General features: G+C 43.6%; 1 protein-coding gene across 2 annotated transcripts in view; it reads left to right on the top strand.

Annotated features, from left to right (window-relative positions):
- The first annotated feature begins 227 nt into the window (after positions 1-227).
- The window catches only part of gprc5ba (G protein-coupled receptor, class C, group 5, member Ba), a 14,882-nt gene continuing 6,327 nt past the window's right edge, over positions 228-8,782 (top strand). Inside the window, exons 1-2 of one of the 2 annotated variants that reach the window (XM_080512003.1) lie at positions 228-1,106; positions 1,294-1,358. The gene's annotated coding sequence lies outside the window, so the exon portion shown is untranslated. The remainder of the gene's footprint in view (positions 1,107-1,293; positions 1,359-8,782) is intronic. The other variant, XM_080512002.1, reaches the window with a different exon arrangement.

The raw sequence follows: 8,782 nt of genomic DNA, 5'->3' as shown, positions 1-8,782 counted from the left end.
ATGAAAAAGTTGAGTTTTATTGTAATTTTGACCATTTTTCCAGCAATATCTTCTTAACCACGTGTTCTGCTTCTGATCACACCTCCCTGGATTTACATCGGTATAGAGCTTTACTTTCAAAGATGTAGCCGGAAAGTAGATCAGAATACATTGACTTGACGTCGTGTCGGCGTGTTTTGTTTGACTCAGTGCAGTCCACATAAGTAAAAACAGTACTTCACCAGAGGGGGAAAAAAAACAGAGCAGCACTAATAGGCTCCAAACTGTGCGCACAGTTCGTGTCGGTGACATGAAGACAGTGGATTTTTTTCTTTTCTTTTCTTTTTTAATCGGTGTGTGTATATGTCCGTGAGCGGTGCCCCTGATTTAATGGAATTCCACGAGATAATTTGGCATCAATGTAAAACAGAGTAAAGTGAGGGAGGAACCAGGAGCGACCGCCGGGGCTGTGGAGGCTCTGGGGGAGCTGTCACTTTCTCTGTGTGTGCATATGTGTGGGTGCGTACGGGGATTATCATTACGCACGTTATGCGGAGCGCAGTTGTTTTTTTGGTGATGCGCTCAGTCGGGAGAAGAGGAGCAGCGAGGAGCGCTTGAGCGTCGACCGGGACATTTATAGCGCCATAATCAGGGGATCCTGATGGTTATGGGGGCGCTGATTTTGCGCACCACAGGATTTCCAGGCGCCGTGTATTTTATTTATTTTGGCGAGAGCTCCTCCGCTGCTGCAGAGTGAAAGTCAAAGATGCGCACCGCTGGACAAAGGATTTAGAGGGAAAACGATAAAGAATACCCTCCATATTTCAATCCTTGGACACCCCGTTGCGTTCTTTTTTTTTTTTTTTTTCCTCCTGTGTGGACTTACATTAATTCCCATTCTGACGGGCTGAATAACGGGGCTCCTGTGGCTTGTAAACTGGAGGAATCATCTGGGCTCGTCGCGCACTTGTCCATGTGGATGGAGACAAAACACGCAAACACAGCGAGAGGAGCTCGTTCCGACATGTGAAATTAAAAAAAAAAAAAAAATTGTCTCCCATCAAACCCAACAACTGTGCATCCGTCAAAATTTTTTTTCTATATCTCATCTGTTTACATCGATCAAGGTACGTGCTGCTCACCGTGTAGCCCAGAGAATACTGATTCACTAAAACGAGGGGAAGGGGGATGAGTGCTGGACATATAGAAGCAAATCCCACATGGGGGGGGGGGGGGGGGGGGGGGGGTCATTTGAAAGCATGTATGTCTGTGTATGCTTAAAAAAAAAAAAAAAAAACTTTGTTTTTATGTGAGGTGGAGGTTGCATCACGGACAGTCCTGGGAGGGAGAAAGGCAACGTCGATGCGCCAAATGCATAGGTGTGTGAAGCAGAGAGGGCACACAGTGTTACAGACACGTTTACGCACAGAGCTTGGCACATGGCCCTGTCCTCTAGGGTCATTCAGTTTACAAATATTGTATGTGGATGGATTTTGGGGTCTGTATCAAAACTGATGGCACATTTGCTTTGGCTCATTTTTTTTTTCTCACGAGGATTAAAAAAAAAAGCAACAAAAAACGTTGGGTCTCATTCAGTGGCCGCGCCTCCATTTTTTTTTTTTAAATCTCAAAATACTCTGCTATATTTTAGGAGTGTCAATCACTTCTCTTATCCTTTAGTTTGGAGGTTAGATGTCATTCTTTATTTTTGGATCACACGCGCGCGCGCGAGCGCGCGCACACACACACACACACACACACACACACACACACACACACACACACACACACACACACACACACACACACACGCACACACACATCTCAGTAACAATGGTTCCCCTCAAACAAACACACTCTTCTGGAACCCCCCAGGGACCCTCCTATGTGGCCTGTATTGTTGAGAGAGGGGGTGTGCTGAAAAAAATGAAGAGAAAAAAAGAGCATTCTCTAAACGTGTGTTTGCATTAAGCTGCTCCTTCCGTCAGCTAAAACCAAGGGTGTCCCCCTTTAGAAGACGTGTCTCTCCCACGCCAGACTCATAAACAACAGGACCAGTCCTCCATGACGTCCAGAAATTGCAGTTAAATGCCCACTTGGGTCTAATTACATGAAGGAAGCTTGCATGTATGCTGTCAGTGCATGAACTTACTTAGAGTTGGTCAATAAATAGATGATATACAAATTCCAGGCCATTGTCAGAACTGGACTCTGAAAGCTCTTGGGCCTATTTTGGAGTCTTCTGATTTTCATCACTGATCAATATTCAACAGAGTGGAGCTGTTTATTCTCTGACGGTGCATTTATGAGTTAGTTAGCCCCCTCTTGGGAAAAGATGGAGCTACAGCATGTCCTCTGGGCTGATGCCATATGTACCTTGTTTGGATGATTTTGTGTACGTGTGTGTGCACGTGTGCGTGTGCATATGTAGCCACATATACAAGACACAGATGAGTGTGCAAGACAGAGTGCAGTTGTCACATACATGGGAACTTCCCTGCTTCTCCTTTCATACGTGCATTTATATTCATACACCCACCCCTCCTTCCTAAGCTCACACACACACACACACACACACACACACACACACACACACACACACACACACACACACACACACACACACACACACACACACACACACACACACACACACACACACACACACACACACACACACGCGCACACACACACACACACACACACACGCTCCAGGCACAAGACTCGCTCCAATTCTTCCTCTGCACATCCGGCTGTTCCCCGTTTTCTCTTGCTCCTCTGATCACAATCACGCTCGCTAACCAAATCTGATCTCCCCGGGCTCGTGTGATCTGCCCCCCTCCCCTCCCCAATTGATCCCAGCCCTCACTTTGTCTGTAATGGAAGATGCTCATTCATATCAGAGGTGGACTACATGACACCGGAGTGCTGGCTCTGCTTCCAGGGACATTTGGTTGTTGTTGTTGTTGTTGGATGCCTTCACATCTGACTGGTCACCTCTTGCTTGTGATCGATGTTTCAGAAAAAAAAAAAAAAAGGCAAAAGGGAGTAGAGGGAGGAGAGCGAGGGCGAGATTAAACATTGGCACAGTTAATTGCCAACTCAATTAGCATATGGTCTTGCTGTGAGCCTAGTCACATGGTAATGAGGCCTAATTAGGGTGGTCGGAGATGTCTGAAGAGGCTGAGGAGAATACTTCCACTGTCAGTTTCGTTATTGTGGTGCTCAGGAGGTTGGTGCAGTGAATGGACCACCTCGTTTTTAGTCCGGTCTTTCAGCATTTTGTTCATTTGTTTCTTCCAAGTTCTCTTTTCTTGTGAGCCTATTGGTTCCTGAAAACTCTTCATACAGCTCCTCAATATTTCACCAATGTCACATGTAATCGACTGCATCTCTTCCCCTTTTCCATTCTCTTCACGCTTATATTCCCATGCACCCTCATCTGTCACTAACAGCTGTGAAAGAGAAGTGAGGCCACCATGGAGGTTAGAAATATAAAGAGATTTGCAACAAACTTAAATAGATTTGATGGTCAGGGGAATTTTGTGTTTGGTGTTAATTCAATAAAAGGTTACGATTAAACGCTTCAAAGGTTGTCGTCTCCTTGCAACAGAAAGTCTAAATAGTAATAGAGTACTAGAGATACTAGAGATACTTCATTTACTTCTTTAATGGTGAGCTAAATTAATTTCTTTACAATTCTTTGAAACAAATGTCTGAGAGCTAAAACATTCAAAACGGGAACACTAATATGATCTTAATGAGTAGAACTCTTCATTTCCTTTACCTTGTATGAGAAATATAATATTAGATTTGGGTTTCCAACGCTACCTTAAAGCACGGCAGAGAGGTCTTCTTTTAAAAATGAAGTTCAAGGATTAGAACATGTCTTGTGTGAAAGTGTCCTTGAGTGAGATAGAAAGCTCCTCTCTATAAGAGCAAACCCACAACCACTCCATTCAATTTAAAAGACATATTCATTTTTCAGGATTCCAGCGCTCACTTCATACGGCAACATTTGCAATTTCCTCCACCAAAACAAGGCACCCCCCCCACCCCCCCAAAAAAAGCTGCTTCAAGAAAAGTCAAAATGATGGCAATTTGAAAGGTTTATACCCAATCAAGTGGTCAGCAAACTTGTCATAAATCATGTTCAGCACTCATGCTAAAGAGACGAAGTTTGTCTCTGTTGTTCAGCCGCCTTATTATTGTTGGATGCACATATGTTTGCTTGAGAAATGTATAAATCGAGATGAACTTATGAGAGCATTCATCAAACACGCTCTTATTAGTGTATTGATTTTTTTCTACAAACTAATTCTTTAAGGAAACTTCAGATAATAAACGGTGGATGATTCCTACATCAACTGCACATAACTATTTTTGGTCAATAGTAGTAAACTGGAAACAGAAGCTGGTAGAGTTGAGTGAATCTGACATTTTCAGCTATTATATAACCATCCCGTTAAGTTTTTCACTTGCAACTTTTTTTCCTTTACTTTTTTTTTAAAAGAACAGCAAAGCAGATGCCAGAAGCCTCTTTATCTTCACTTGTCAACAGGATCAAGATGTTTCTGACCCGAGTTGTCCGTGATCCTGCAATCCTGACCCTATACCTGCAATACACTCTCTCTTCTCATACACACGCACTCCATGACTGTCAAAATAGTTGAAACAGTTGGAGAAAAATGAGAACTAAAACGAGTCGTCAAAATGCAATAACATTCCCAATTATCGCCGCAGTAATTAGACAGCATCTGGTTGTGTACTGGGTCTGATAATTATAGGAGCTTGTAATTGGTAAGGACGGCTTGCTACATTTTCCCCCCTATCCGTGCGTATCCAGCCTGGAGCGGATCTGAATGACTGCAGTGCTGCACATTTGCACTCTCACGCTTGTATTCCCGTTGTGTGTTAACAGCAGCGTTAGAAGGACTGCACGCTGCATACTTTCCACGTTCAACTCTGTGTCAGAATGTGTTGCCTTTACAGACGCATGCATAATACATGCCACCAGGACGAATGTTACATTTGCATGTAAATGGAGGCAACACACATGGGGCATGGTGCCAATGTGTGTGTGTGTGTGTGTGTGTGTTGATGTGTGGTTGAAGGGAGAGAACATAACGTGCAGCAACAAATGCATGCAACACTGCTACATGCAACATACAAAACGAGTAAGATGGACTTGAGAGTGCCAGAAGGCTGCTTGGCACTGAGGAACATGATGCCGGAGAAACAGCAGCCATGCAGCAGAGCTCCTGGATCCTTCCCTTGGTTACATAAGATACACAGCAAGAAGAAAGGCGAGGGGATGGGAGGGACAGAGGTGGGGAGGGGGAGAGGAGGAAGGGGCACAAGGAAGGAAGGGAGGAAGGAAAAGATGCCAAAATGGAAAGGCAAAAAGGGGGGTGGGTTTAGGATTAGGCGGCGAGAGTGAAAAAGATAATATGTGAGGATTGAAGGTGTGCGAGGAAGATGCTTTATAGCACATGTACAATTGTCAGCAGAGGGCTGACACCGCTCTGGCTCTTCTGGAGTAGGGGTGGCATTGAAATCCAGCAGAACGGAGGGTTTTAAATGGAGGGGAGGACAGAAATGGCTGCATAGAGTGGCAATGACAGAGAGGGAGACATGTCTCGAAAGATAGAGGGGAGGGGAGGATGAGACGGCGGCAGCATCCTTGTACTGCACAAAGCAGAAGGCCAGAGGCTTTCGCTCTCTCTCTCTCTCTCTCTCTCTCTCTCTCTCTCTCTGTTCATACAGCTCACTTGAGCATGGAGGAAAGAGGAGGACTTGTGAGCATACAGTATGTGCTATAGGTGTGTGATATTCAGTATATATATGGGACTATGCACATGCATGTCTGGCAGAGTGTATACATGTGATTGAGTGCTCGACCCCCTGGCAGACCCTCCGTGTGCCTCCTTGAGCTTTCAGCTCACCAGTCTGCCAAGTCGCACTCAAAAAGCAGCCAGAGCAACCATCTGTGCAAGAGTGAGGGACTGGGTGAGAGGGTGAGTGAGTCGAAAAGTCACGAGTGTGCGGAACATGAGCTCCAGTCTCTGATTGTGAGCCGGCACTTGTGTCTGCTTCGTGACAAAGACTGTGGCAAAAAAAAAAAAAAAGACTTAAAACACACAGAGATGAGCAGCTTGCTCAGCTTGTGGAGGATGAGTGACTGAGTGCTTCACTCTTTGTCTCCTCTCCCTTTTGTTTTACTCTCGTAATTTTGAGATGGGCCGTAACCATGGCTATCATCATGGGGAAGAAAGACGGCATTATGGGGGATGCACGAGTTCATCAGGAGTGTTTTTGTGTAGCATATCATTGTCAGGTGTTTGTGTCTATGTGTAAGGAAGCTTTGGCGACTCAACCCTCTGTAAGCGCTAATTGATGTTAAAGTAGACCAGTGATCACTAACGGCTATGAGCTGCTGCAGCAAAGACAGAAGACAACAGGAAACAACTGCAGGAAACGAGGGAGTGAGGAATTTTAGTAATGAGGAGGTGTGAGGAAGAATTTTGGAGGGTGTGAGTCTCTCAGGATTACATGAAAGAGCTCTAAGCCAATGAATATGCACAAAACATATATGCCCACATGCATTTTTCACTGGTAAAACCTCTGGGAGACTCCAAGAAATGAATTATCATATTTTCAGTTGTAAACAAGTGCTGTCTTTAAAAAATACTTTCAAACTGGATATGAGCTCTGAGAAATCAAAGGCTTTTGCATAAATATGTTTACATGAGAGCTAGAATGAAAATACACCTTTGACTTTGAATACAAAAGTAAAAGTTGCCATTTTTAAAAACATACACATTATGGACATTACCTGACATGAGCTCCGTTAACAGTTTTTTCTTTATAGCCACCTTCCAGTTTCATGAAAAACTAAACCCAGCTCAGAAACAAGAGGATAAAAGATGAAGAAACACTGACATATCACCTTCTAATATTTTACATTCATTATAAAGCCTTCATACATATCAAACCACTTTAAATAAAATCAGTTTACAGTCATGTCTCTGGCCACTTGCTGGCTTTAATATTAACTCTCAAATAAACCAATCAGGAGATTTTATATCCCACCTCATGAAAACTTTTTTTTTACTGTTAGATTGTCCAAAGTACTATTGCTGTGTTGGGGTGGTAAAACTAAAGCTGAGTACATTTATACCATCCATTTCAGGATTGCATGGGCAATGGTGCCAATTCCAGTTAAAGGCCAGGTACTTACTGGATACATAACACTGAGAAAAACACAGTCACACACATACACACACACACCTATACGATCAGTTTTAGAGTTGCCGCCTATCTTGTAATGAACGTTTTTGAACTCAAAAGGGAAACCGGACTGTTAATAGAAAACATACGCATAGAAAGAAAGTCCCCTCAAGCTGGAGATTTACTATTATGAGGTGATAGTTCTAACCACTACTCCACTGTGACGCTGGGCAGCCAATCATTGAACTAAAATGTGGCTACAAGTCCCCATAAAGCAGTAGGACTTCTCCTAAGTTAACATTTCAATGCTCTATCAAGTGAACCCATTCATACATTTCCTTAGAATTTGCTGTCATCGCTCCAAACAAAACCTAGTTTAGTCTATTTGCTGTTGATCTGCCATGCGTATCTATCAATGCTGTTTTAATAACATGCATTAGACTGTCTCGGGTACTTCTCCCTGTTGCAGTCTGCCTGATTTAATAAGCTACATGCTGAACAGACTGATGCTTTATGTAAACCTGGTTTCTCCTCGACTGTCTGACCATGTAACTTACTGCTGTGGAGGGAAAATACAATGCTGTGGCTATGCAGTGTCCTTTCCATGGCATGTAAATATTGTGATACAGTCTATTTGCGGATGCTGTGAGACTTTGGAAATTATTCGCAGGACTAATGTTCTCCGAAATAAACAATCCAGTGTCCCAGAGTGGCGGGGACAGAAAGGTGCATTGTGGGAGCTGATTGTTTAACACACTAATGCGAGAGTCAGCTTGGAAAGAATTTCTGAAAGCTTTGTGACAGAAACCTGGCAGGAAGATCGGTTCGCATGTTTGTGCGCTGTTGTGGGGCCTTTAAATACAGATCAACCCCCCCCCCCCCCCATAAAACACGTAGCCTGTCAGGAGAAACGACAGCACTGATCATCCCTGCAAAGCCCTCAATGAAACGAAACGTGTATTTTTCTATTGTGTGTGTGTGTTTGTGTGTCACAGCGACAGCTGAGATGAATAAAGAAAAAGGTAGACTCAGACAGCATTGATTTTGCACCACACTTCTGCTGTTTTGTTTTTTTTTTCTTCCCTGGGACACTTTCAAAAGTACACGACTGCTTGTACTTGTGCTGGAGGCGCTGTGTATTTGTGTGCAGTGTATTATGTGTTGTCTCACAACTTGCTAGATTTCCTTCAGATGTCTGATAGTGAGTGAAACGGCTTGTACACACTCTTCCCATAAAAATATGCATGATGCCGCAGCTTACCTGCCTGTGCTTCAGCGGCTGGTCTGCAGAATGAGCTGTGGATCGAGATGCTCAGCACGCTAAAGAACTGACGGCAGATCTGAGTTCATAGCTATCATTTACATCAGCGTTTCTATGTGAAGCGGTTTGCAAGGTAATAAAACCTTGAGAGGTTTACAAAAGGTTATAGGGCTATAGGCCTTTATTGGTAACACAGGATGTGTTTTAGTGTATTTTCAAAGGCGTCAGTCATTCACACTGCATGAACTACTGTCCTTTGTTTTCTTTGTAAAACACAGCAGTGGCTGATTGTTTGCATTGTCACACAGAGAG

Source organism: Blennius ocellaris (genome assembly GCF_963422515.1).
Source record: "Blennius ocellaris genome assembly, chromosome: 16".
NCBI classification, from domain to species: domain Eukaryota; kingdom Metazoa; phylum Chordata; class Actinopteri; order Blenniiformes; family Blenniidae; genus Blennius; species Blennius ocellaris.
The sequence above is the reverse complement of the archived record's forward strand: the minus strand, read 5'-3'. Positions and strand labels throughout refer to the sequence as shown.